Below are 10694 nucleotides of genomic sequence, written 5' to 3' on the forward strand. Positions count from 1 at the left end.
AGTTTGGCAAGAAAAACAGTGGGGAGAAATTGCTGTGAAGATTTTCTCTTGTAGAGAAGAACGTTCATGGTTCCGAGAGACAGACATTTATCAGACTGTGATTGCTCCAAACCACTCCTAACAGCAACTTTGAAATCTTCAAAAGGATGATGGGGCCCCACAATGATGATCAGGCAGACTATGATAAAGCCATTAAGGGGATTAACACCACCCAAAGATCAGCTTTGGACTACAAACTGCTCAGGATGATTTAGAGATGGCTAGCTGAGATGATCCAGCCTTACAGACTACTCCAGCAAGGACTTGAGACAAGCCCTGCACTTTCCCATTGTGCAGAGACTGGACAAATGATATAGGACTTGACAATTAACCCCAAAATTTTCTTTTCAGGATCCCCTAAAGATGTCTTCGTCCCCAGAAATCAGGAAGTAATTTTAAGAACATGACGCCCATATTCCCAAGAGGTGGGGTGGGTGATTTTTGGTCGTTTAATGAGTTATGGATATTGTCATTGTTTATGATAGTTGGTTACAAGTTGTTAATTGCTAATGGTCAAAAAAAAAGCTAAACAAAAGAGATTAGATACAGGGTTCTTGTTTAAAAAAAAGAAAAAGAAAAAAGAAGATATAGAAAAGGGTAGATCATTGAATCTACTCTGAAAAAAGAAAAGATATAGAAATGATAAGATAAAAGGTAGATTTTTTGATCTACTCAGAAAAGAAAAAAAGATAATATGGATATAAGATAAAAAGGGAGATTATTGAATCTATTTTTAAAAAGGAACTATTTGTTTTAAATAGGATAAGTAACGAAAATTTTTATTTGAATCTGTCAAATGATAATGGACTAGACATTGTTAATGTAATTCTTGACTGTAACCTTCTTTTATTATTTTAGACAAAAAAGGGGAAATGTGGTGATATATTGTGTTCCCCAATATATTGTGCATCCTAATAAACTTATCTGGGGTCAGAGGACAGAACAGCCACTAGATAGACATAGAGATCAGAAAATGGTGGCACACACGCCTTTAATCCTAGCATTCTGGAGGCACAGATCCATCCCGATATCTTTGAGTTCAACGCCACGCTGGAAACAGCCAGGCATAGCGACACACTCCTTTAATTGCAGGAAGTGATGGCAGGAAGCAGGAAGGTATATAAGGGCGTGAAAACCAGGAACTAGAGTCTGCTAAGCTTTTAGGCTTTTGAGCAGCAATTCAGCTGAGATCCATTCGAATGAGGACACAGAGGCTTCCAGTTTGAGGAAACGAGATCAGCTGAGGAATTGGGGAGGTGAGGTGGCTGTGGCTTGTTCTGCTTCTCTGATCTTCCAGCATTCACCCCAATAACTGGCACAGGTTTGTTTTTATTAATAAGACCATTTGAGATTCGTGTTACAAGACATGGTCTCATGTACCCTAGGCTGGCCTTGAACTCACTCAGTAGCTGAAGATAACTGAATTTCTGATCCTATAGCCTCCACCTCCTGGGTTATGGTGTTATAGGTATGTATCACCAAGCATAGTGTATACAATGTTGGAGACTGAAACCAGGACTTTGTACCTGATAGGCAGTCCTTCTACTAACTAAGCTATTATACATTCCCAGCTTCTATATATGAGAATTTTGATCACATGTATACTTTATCCCAGGAATTCTTTACTTTTAAATGAAGAAAACTGGCAAGAATGCAAATATTTGTGATGTTTTTCATAACAGCAGGCAGCAGGAAAATAAGAAACCTATGCAAAGCTTGATCCAGTAGTAATCCCAGCACTTGGGAGGCAGAGGCAGGTGGATCTCTGTGAGTTTAAGGCCAGCATGGTCTACAGAGCAAGTTGTAGGCTGCCAGGACTACTCAGTGACACTCCCCACGCCCCCACAAAAAAACCAAACAAACAAACAAAAAAACTAAAAAGAAACCTAAACAGGAGCTGGAGTGATGACTCAGGGTTTAACAACACTTGCTGCTCCTGTGGGTTCAGATCCTAGCACCCACATCAGGAGGCTCGCAATCCTCCAACTTCAGTTTCAAGGAATATTACACCTGTTCTTGACCTCCATGCACATCTTTACACATGTGGCTGACACTCATACATACAGACACATTACAAAAAAGCCAGGTGTGGTTGTGCACGCCTTTAATCCCAGCATGTGGAAGACAGAGACAGGCAGACCTCTGTGAGTTTGAGGCCAACCTGATCTACAGAGTGAGATCGAGGACAGCCAGGACCATACAGAGGAACTCTGTCTCGAAAAAAGAAAAAAAAAGAAAGAAAAGAGAGAAAATAGTACATAAAACATTGTTCAGCTTATATAAAGTTACACACACACACACACACACACACACACACAAACAGGATGGCATTTCAAACACTATAATTACCCCAGAGGGGATTGTGACTTATATAAGGTGTTGCTTAATTCTCAGTAGATATCATCACTATAATCAGAAAATTTATAAACACCTATTGGATTGTTCTAAACATTTTTTTTAATTTTATGTATGAGTGCTTTATCTGCACGTATGCCTTTATGACTGAAGAGGGCATCATATCCCACTATAGACGGTTGTGAGCCACCATGTAGTTGCTGGGAATTGAACTCAAGAACTCTGGAAGAGCAGCCAGTTCTCTTAACCACTGAGCCATCTCTCCAGACCTTATTGGATTTAACAAGACTTCAGGTCAACTAAAATGGATTTTTACCTGAAATGCAACCATTTTCTAAGATAATTTTCTGAAATTATCCTATGTTCGATATTTTCCATGGTCGGAACAACCCATGCTTTGGGTTTTGTTTCTAAGTTTATTTAGTTAAACATTAAGCCATTATCTAATGAAAATTCTTTTGAGGAACCTAGGATCATACATTTTCATTTCTCCAACCTCTTTTTATTTATGTTTTAGACATGGTATCACCATGTATACCTTACTGGTCTGGAACTTGCTATGTAGAGCAAGCTGGCCTCAAACTCACAAAGATCCAGCTGACCCTGCCTCCTTGCTGAGTTCTGGGATGAAAGGCACCATGCCACCTCTTTTCAACTGAGCATTTGTAGGGAAGAACACTAGCATGATGTTTTCAACCTGGGTCACACAGAAGCTGGAAATACGAGAAAATGACCCCACAGATCAAGGCAGAGGAGCCACTCACGTCTCCACGTTTGATTGTGCTGGGATTAAAGTCTTGCACCACCACCTGGCTCTGTTTCTCTTTTAGACTAGAGCAATCTCATCTAGCCCAGGGTGGCCTTGAACTCCTGATCTTCCTGTGTCTTCCTCCCAAGTGCTGGGATTAAAGGTGGGTGCCACCACTGCATGGCTTCTATGGTTAACTAGTGGCTAGCTCCGCCTTCTGATCTCCAGGTAAGCTTTTTTGTCAGAACACCAACAAAATGTCACACAACAGTGTCATAGTCACTGTTCTATTGCTGTGAAGAGATACTATGACTAATGTATCTCTTACAAAAGAAAGCATTTAGGGCTGGAAAGATGGCTCAGAGATTAAGAGCACTGGTTGTTCTTTCAGAGGTCCTGAGTTCAATTCCCAGCAACCACAGGGCGGCTCACAACCATCTATAATTTGATCTGGTACCCTCTTCTGGCCTGCAGGCAGAACACTATATACATAATAAATAAATTTAAAAAAAAAAGAAAGCATTTAATTGAGGGCTTGCTTACAGTGTTAGAGGGCTAATTCATTATCATCATGACAGGGAGCATGGTGGCAACCAGGAAGGCAGGCAGGCATGGTGCTAGAGAAGTAGCTGAGAGCTTTACACTTGATCCACAGGCAGCAGCCAGGGATCAGAAAGAGACTGGGCCTAGCATGGATTTTTGAAACTTCAAAGTCCACCTCCAGTGATACACCTCTTCAAACAAGGCCACACCTTCTAATCCATCCCAAATAATTCACCAACTGGGAACCAAGCATTCAAATATATGAGTCTATGAGGGCCATCCTCATTCAAACCACCACCAGGTTGTTTAAACTCAGTACACTTCTATTTTTCTATTTTTAGAATATAAGCATATGTATGTATGTATATATATATATACACATATATATATATATAATATCTTTGCTTTTTTAATTACACAAGTAATACATTTTCACTCTGAGAGCCAAGTGTGGTGGTGCACACTTTTAATCCCAGCACCAGGGAGGCAGAAGCAGGCAGATCTCTATGTGTTGGAGGCCAGCCTGGTCTACAGAGCAAGCTTCAGGACAGCAAGGACTACATAGAGAGAAGACCCTGTTTCAAAAAAAATAAAAAATAAAAAAGAGTTTTTCATTCTTGAAGACTTGCAAAATGTGGAAAAGCATAAAGGAATAAAAAAGCAAAACCCAGTTTTAATCCCAGTACCCAATGGAAACCACAGGTAACATTAAAGAGAAAGTTCCAGTCATTTTGAGATTATACTGTTTATAATTTTGAGTATTTTTTACAGAGAGCTAAATTTAAAATTTTATTTTATGTGTATTTTGCCTACATTCACATATGAGTAACACTTGCATGCCTGGTACCCTTGGAGATCAGAAGAAGGTGTGGAATCCCCTGAAACTGGAGGGCTACCAAGTGCCTGTTGGGAACCGAACCCAGGTCCTCTGAGAGTGCAACAACTGCTCTTAACTATGGAGCCATCTCTTCAGTCCAACAATAGCTTTTCACATCTCAAGCAGCAAGCAGGACACAGAAATTACACTTGGAATAGCTCCCTGCTTTTTAGCCTCAAAGCCCACCCCTGGTAGCAAAACTTCATTCAGCAAGACCACACCTCCTTTGCCTACCCAAACATTGTTGCCAACTGGAGACCAAGTCTTGCTAAAATTCATTCCCCGGGGAGACAATGTCTGCCCCTTCTCCTAAGGTCCAAATGATAACCCTAGGCAGGATTCCACCAAATTCATTCTGGGGAACCAATGGATTGATTTATTGGGCTTCCTTACAGAGCATAAGTGAAGTGTTACTTACCAGGCTGTGGATGTTCCTTTCCCAATGGGCAGCACCTGGAAAGCATTTACCCAACAGGGATGAGGGCGTCCCCATATTTGCTTTAGTCTTTCTTGGCCTCTAGTCTCTCCCCAGGCCACGTGCAATTAAGGATGAATTGCATACAATAGGTGGTATAGAGCCAGTGGCTACTCAGGGGAGGGTTTAATGTCCCTCTGCAGGAAGTGGGAGAATATAAACCACCCATTAGCCCAGCTGGGATGATCTTTACAAGAAGGCACTGTGGTGATATTTTGTGTATGCTCTAACAAATAAAGCTGGCCTGAAGATCAGAGGGCAAAGCCAGCCACTAGTTAGCCATAGAGGCCAGGCAGTGGTGCCACACACCTTTAATACCAGCACTTGTGATCTCATGCCTTTGTTCCTAGTACTTGGGAGGCACACACACCTTTAATCCCAGCACTAGGGAGGTGGAGACAGAAGGTGATATGGCTGGGCGGAGAAAGGAGCTCAGTGCTCTGGGCTGAGGATTTCATAGAGTTAAGAACTAGTGGCTGGCTGCTCTGCTTCTCTGATTTTTCAGCATTTACCCTGATATCTGGATCCAGGTTTTTATTAAGACCAATTAGGTTTTGTGCTAAAAGGCACAGCTGAACGCCCCAGGATAGCAGTTGCTTGGCTTGGAGGACAATCACCTAATGACCCCAAGGGATTCAAACATATGAGCCTATGGGGGGCATTTTCATTCAAATTACCACAATGTCCTACAGACATGCCCAAAGTCCAATCTTTTGGCGCAAGTCCTCAATTGAGGTTCCTTTTTCTCAGGTGACTCTAGTTTATGTCAAGTTGAAAAAAAACTAACCAGCACACTACTTACATTTGGACATCAGGCATTTAAATCCCATTTTCCCTTTTATTTTAAGAATATTTTTAGGTGCTGGAGAGATGGCTCAGAGGTTAAGAACACTTGTTGCTCTTACAGAGGACCAGAGTTCAGTTTCCAACACCTACATGGTAGTTCACAACCATCTGTTAACTCTAGTTCTAAGGGGTCTGATGCTTTCTTCTAACCTCTGTGGGCACCAGGCACACACTTGGTACACACACACACACACACACACACACACACACACACACACACACACGCAGGCAAATACTCACACACATTAAAGAAATAAACCCAAAAACGTATTAAAAGCACACAAATAAGATAGTGTCTTTTTTCCCTCCCTGAGACAGGGTTTCTCTGTGTAGCCCTGGTTATCCTGGAACTCACTCTGTAGACCAGGCTGACCTCAAATTCAGAGCTCCACTTGCCTCTGCCCCCTGAGTGCTGAGATTAAAGGTGTGTACCACCAATGCTCAGCTTCTTTTTTAAAAGAATATTTTTATTTACTCTTTGATAGTTTTATAAATGTACAGCATGTATCTCTATCATATCCAACTCAAACTCCCTCCCTATTCCCAACTTTCTACTCAATACTTCCTGCTGATATTCTTTCTCTCCTTCCCCCACCGTGTGTGTGTGTGTGTGTGTGTGTGTGTGTGTGTGTGTGTGTGTGTGTGTATGTGTGTTTGACACCTTAGTCACTGTAGCCCAGACAGGCCTTGAACATGCCTCAGCCTCCCAAGTGCATGAGCCGTTATGCCTTGGTGGACATGTGATTTCAATAAAAGCTTTAGAAGATTTTTATAATCAAAAGGAAAGGCTTGAGAGACAATAACATGGCATCATGCATTCTTTTATGATGTATGAGTGACTGACAGGAAAGCTAAAACTGCTATCCAAATTTTATATTTTATATATATAGATATATATGACCAACTTCAAAGAACAGAAAGAATACACGATAAAAAAAATCTGTCATGTCTTTCTTAGATCTAAATACATCCAATACAATAGATGATTTAAATGTCAGGCAAAACTCTTGAATAGCTTCTAGAAAAATTGGTGGGTTGTATAAATAAATTTGCATGACTAATAAATTTTGTCATTTAAAATATTTTTACTTTATTTTTTTAAAAATCTCTCTGAAGTCCTTATATTAGCTTTACCTGTTAAATAATAGTACTATTCAACTAAAATGCAAGACAAATTTATATTTACATTCAGTAGTACATGTTCATTTTAAAAGTTATAATTTGTTTTAAATAACAGAACCAGCTGTACTGTAATGGCTCACATGAGCTTTATTATTGGAGAAATCTAGGTGGAATTTCTCCAGCAAATATACTTCTTTCTGCTAAACTGTAGTGAAAGCATATTTGATGCCAATACTTTTGTCTTACAAGGAAATTATACACTAGATTGATTTCTTGTGTGTGAATCCACTATTGTATTCAATATTATGTTCTCTATTTTTGTAGTACAAGTCACTGGTATTTGCCACTTATTATTTATCATGTCACATATAGCAGTTATTCTATAATTTCATTAACTTAATAATGGAATGATTATATATTTTTATCCTATACACAATTTAAGAAAGATGTATTCACTTTTATTTTATGTGGATGCATGTTTTGCCTGCATGTGTATCTGTGCACAGTGTGCGTGCAGTGACTGAAGAGGCCAGAACAGCATTGGATCCCCTGCAACTGAAGTTACAAATGGGGTCATTAGCCACCATGTAGGTGTTAGTTGCTGAACCTGAGTCTTCTGCAAGAGCAGTCAGTGCTTTCAACCACTGAGCCATTTATTCAGCTCCCATTCACAATTTTACTATTTTTTATTTTTAAAATTTATTTATTTATTTGTTTGTTTTTTTGAGACAGCGTCTCTCTCTATAGTCCTGACCATTCTGGAACTTACTATGTAGAGCAACCTGGACTCGAACTCACAACGATCCACCTGTCTCTGCCTCTCAAGTACTAGGATTAAAGGTGTATGCCATCACACCTGGCTCATTCACAATTTTTTTTATTAAAAATTGTGGGATCCCACAAAAGTTTCCTAGTGCGATCTGAGCTTGCTTTACACAGCAGGGCTGCATAAGGGAATGGCTTGACCACGTGTGTGGTCACCAGGTGTTTGGAAGGGTCTGCACTTGACTGTGCTGGGGGGAGGTCTTTTGCTCCACTCCTTGGGCATTTTTATAAATATCCCTTTAGAAGAGACAGAAAGGGCTGGTGGGTTTTGACCCAGGCCCTCCTGAGGCTATCCTGTGTTTCTATCTGTCTCTCTCCCCTCTATATTTCTATCTAAATATTTCTCACTTCTCTCTACTGAAGAGTACCCTGGGGGAAAAGTGGGAGTGGGTCTCTTTTGGCTCTTGGCTCTGACCTCTTGGCTTTCTTCTTTGCATTGGTTCTGTGTTTCTTATTTAATAAGAAGGTTGGATACATCTACATTTGGCGCCCAACGTGACAAGAATTCATTAAAAACCGATTGGCTTGGCTTGGCGGCAGGTCCGGTTTCCAGCCTGGGCGGCCCGGCTGCCTAGCTTGGGCCCAGGCCTGACTGACCCGCAGCTGGAACTGCTACAAACAACTCAGACCTGCCCTGCTGAACAGGGCCCCTGCCTGTAAAGCCAAGGCTTGACTCGGCTCAAGCGGCTACACTTTCTCTCTCTCTCTCTCTCTCTCTCTCTCTCTCTCTCTCTCTCTCTCTCGCTGGATTCACACCTCGAACACCAGGTGGCTGTGAAATTCCCTGGGATTCTACTGTTCTACCCAGACTTGGTAAGTCAATTAACATATCTATTTAAAAGAGAATTTTTTTCTACATTAAAAAAAAATGGGCTTTATGTGTACATTGGAAGAAAATTGGGCTTTGTTTGAAATTTTAGGCACTCTGACAATGGAACAACTATATGAAAAGATTAATATTGATCGAATTATTCAGTTTATTACTTTTCTTATCCTCATTTTACTATTTAAAAAGATCGTCAACTTAAGTGCCAGGATAACAGTCTTAGAAAAACTTGTTAAACCGGTAAAAATGAATTATAGAGAAATTCAAATTCAGACAGAAGAAATAAATAGTGAAGTTGTTTCAAAATTGGATCGTAAGGTTACAGAAAGAAAGCCAGTTTTCACACAATCACCCTTAATTTATCCAGTAGCCGTACAGCAGCTACCTGATGAAGAGAATGAACAAAATACTTGGGTTCCAGTTGAAATGTTAGACTTACGAAGATTTAAGGAGGCAATAGCATCTTATGGCATGCACTCCCCATATGTAAAGCAAATGTTAAACACCTGGTCAACCTGTAATAGGATTATACCAAAGGACTGGCGGGAATTGGCACAGGCTGTTCTTGAACCCGGACAAAATCTCCAGTGGAAAATGTGGTTCAGTAATGAGGCTAAAAATATAGAAAGACAATGGAGGGATAGCGGAATACAAGTCTGCCAGGATCAGCTTATTGGCGAAGGCCAATATGCTTCAGTACAAACACAATGTTCATATGATGTCCAAACCCTACTTCTATGTAAAACGGCAGCTTTGAATGCATGGGACAGAGTTGAAGAACCAGGAAAAAAAACTGAGTCATTTACAAAGGTTATACAGGGCCCCAAAGAATCTTTCACAGACTTCTTACAAAGATTGACTTCAGCAGTACAAAAAATGGTCCCGAATTCAGAGGCTAGTCAGATAATAATTGAATCTTTGGCCTTTGAGAATGCAAATGCAGCGTGCAAAAGAATAATTAGGCCGTTAAAGGCAAGATCTGCACCTTTGGAAGATTGGATTAGAGATACAGTTAATGTAGAGGCTTATGACCATGATGATATGTGGGTAGGAAAAGCAATTTCAAAAGGTTTGAGCAATGTTAGATGTTTTGGATGTGGAAAGCAAGGACATTTGAAAAGGGATTGTAAACAGGTCATTCCTAGAAATAATGTTTATTCAAGGAACACTGGCAACAGAATGCCCCTTCCTTCTGGAGTATGCAGAAGGTGTGGTAAGGGAAAACACTGGACTAACGAATGTAGATCAACAAGGGACAGACAGGGTAACCCTCTGCCTTGAGCTTCGGGAAACTCCCAGAGGGGCCTCAGGCAGGCCCCCACAGTAAATCCAGTTCAAACCTTTCCTGCAGTTGTAGAGGAAACCCCTACTCAAAGCAACTAAATAACCAAATGTCTATTGGAATAAATCATGTTAGTCGAGATGATGAAACAGAGAAAATAGGAAATACAGGAAAAAACATAAAGAAAATTTTTTGGCAAACTTCTATTAATGAACAAAGACCAAAACTAACAATAAAAATAAATGGTGTTTTGTTGTCTGGTCTGGTAGACACAGGTGCTGACATTACCATAATTGCACCAGAATTTTGGCATCCAACTTGGCCTCTTCAGGAGGTAAACATTCAACTCTTAGGAATTGGGACATTATCTAGAGTGAAACAAAGTGTAAGATGGCTTGAATGTATAGGTCCAGAAGGACAGAAAGGAAAATTAAAACCATATATGGCTAACATAGCTATGAACCTGTGGGGTCGAGACTTGTTACAACAGTGGAATACTCAGATTAATATCCCTCCAATCTCAGAAACAAATCATAAATTAGTACATGTTTCTGAGAGAAATATTAAAAGATATTATTCTAATGAGTGCTCACCAGCCATCCATGTCATACAAGAACAGGGCACAACAACTGATAATCTTCCAAAAACATTAACAGCTCTACCTTTAAAATGGTCAACAGACAAGCCTGTATGGGTTCAGCAATGGCCTTTAACAACAGAGAAACTCCAGGCTTTACAAGAGCTGGTGGAAGAACA

The sequence above is a fragment of the Peromyscus californicus genome, unplaced genomic scaffold (genome assembly GCF_007827085.1).
Source record: "Peromyscus californicus insignis strain IS unplaced genomic scaffold, ASM782708v3 Scaffold_10__1_contigs__length_136768540, whole genome shotgun sequence".
NCBI lineage: Eukaryota > Metazoa > Chordata > Mammalia > Rodentia > Cricetidae > Peromyscus > Peromyscus californicus.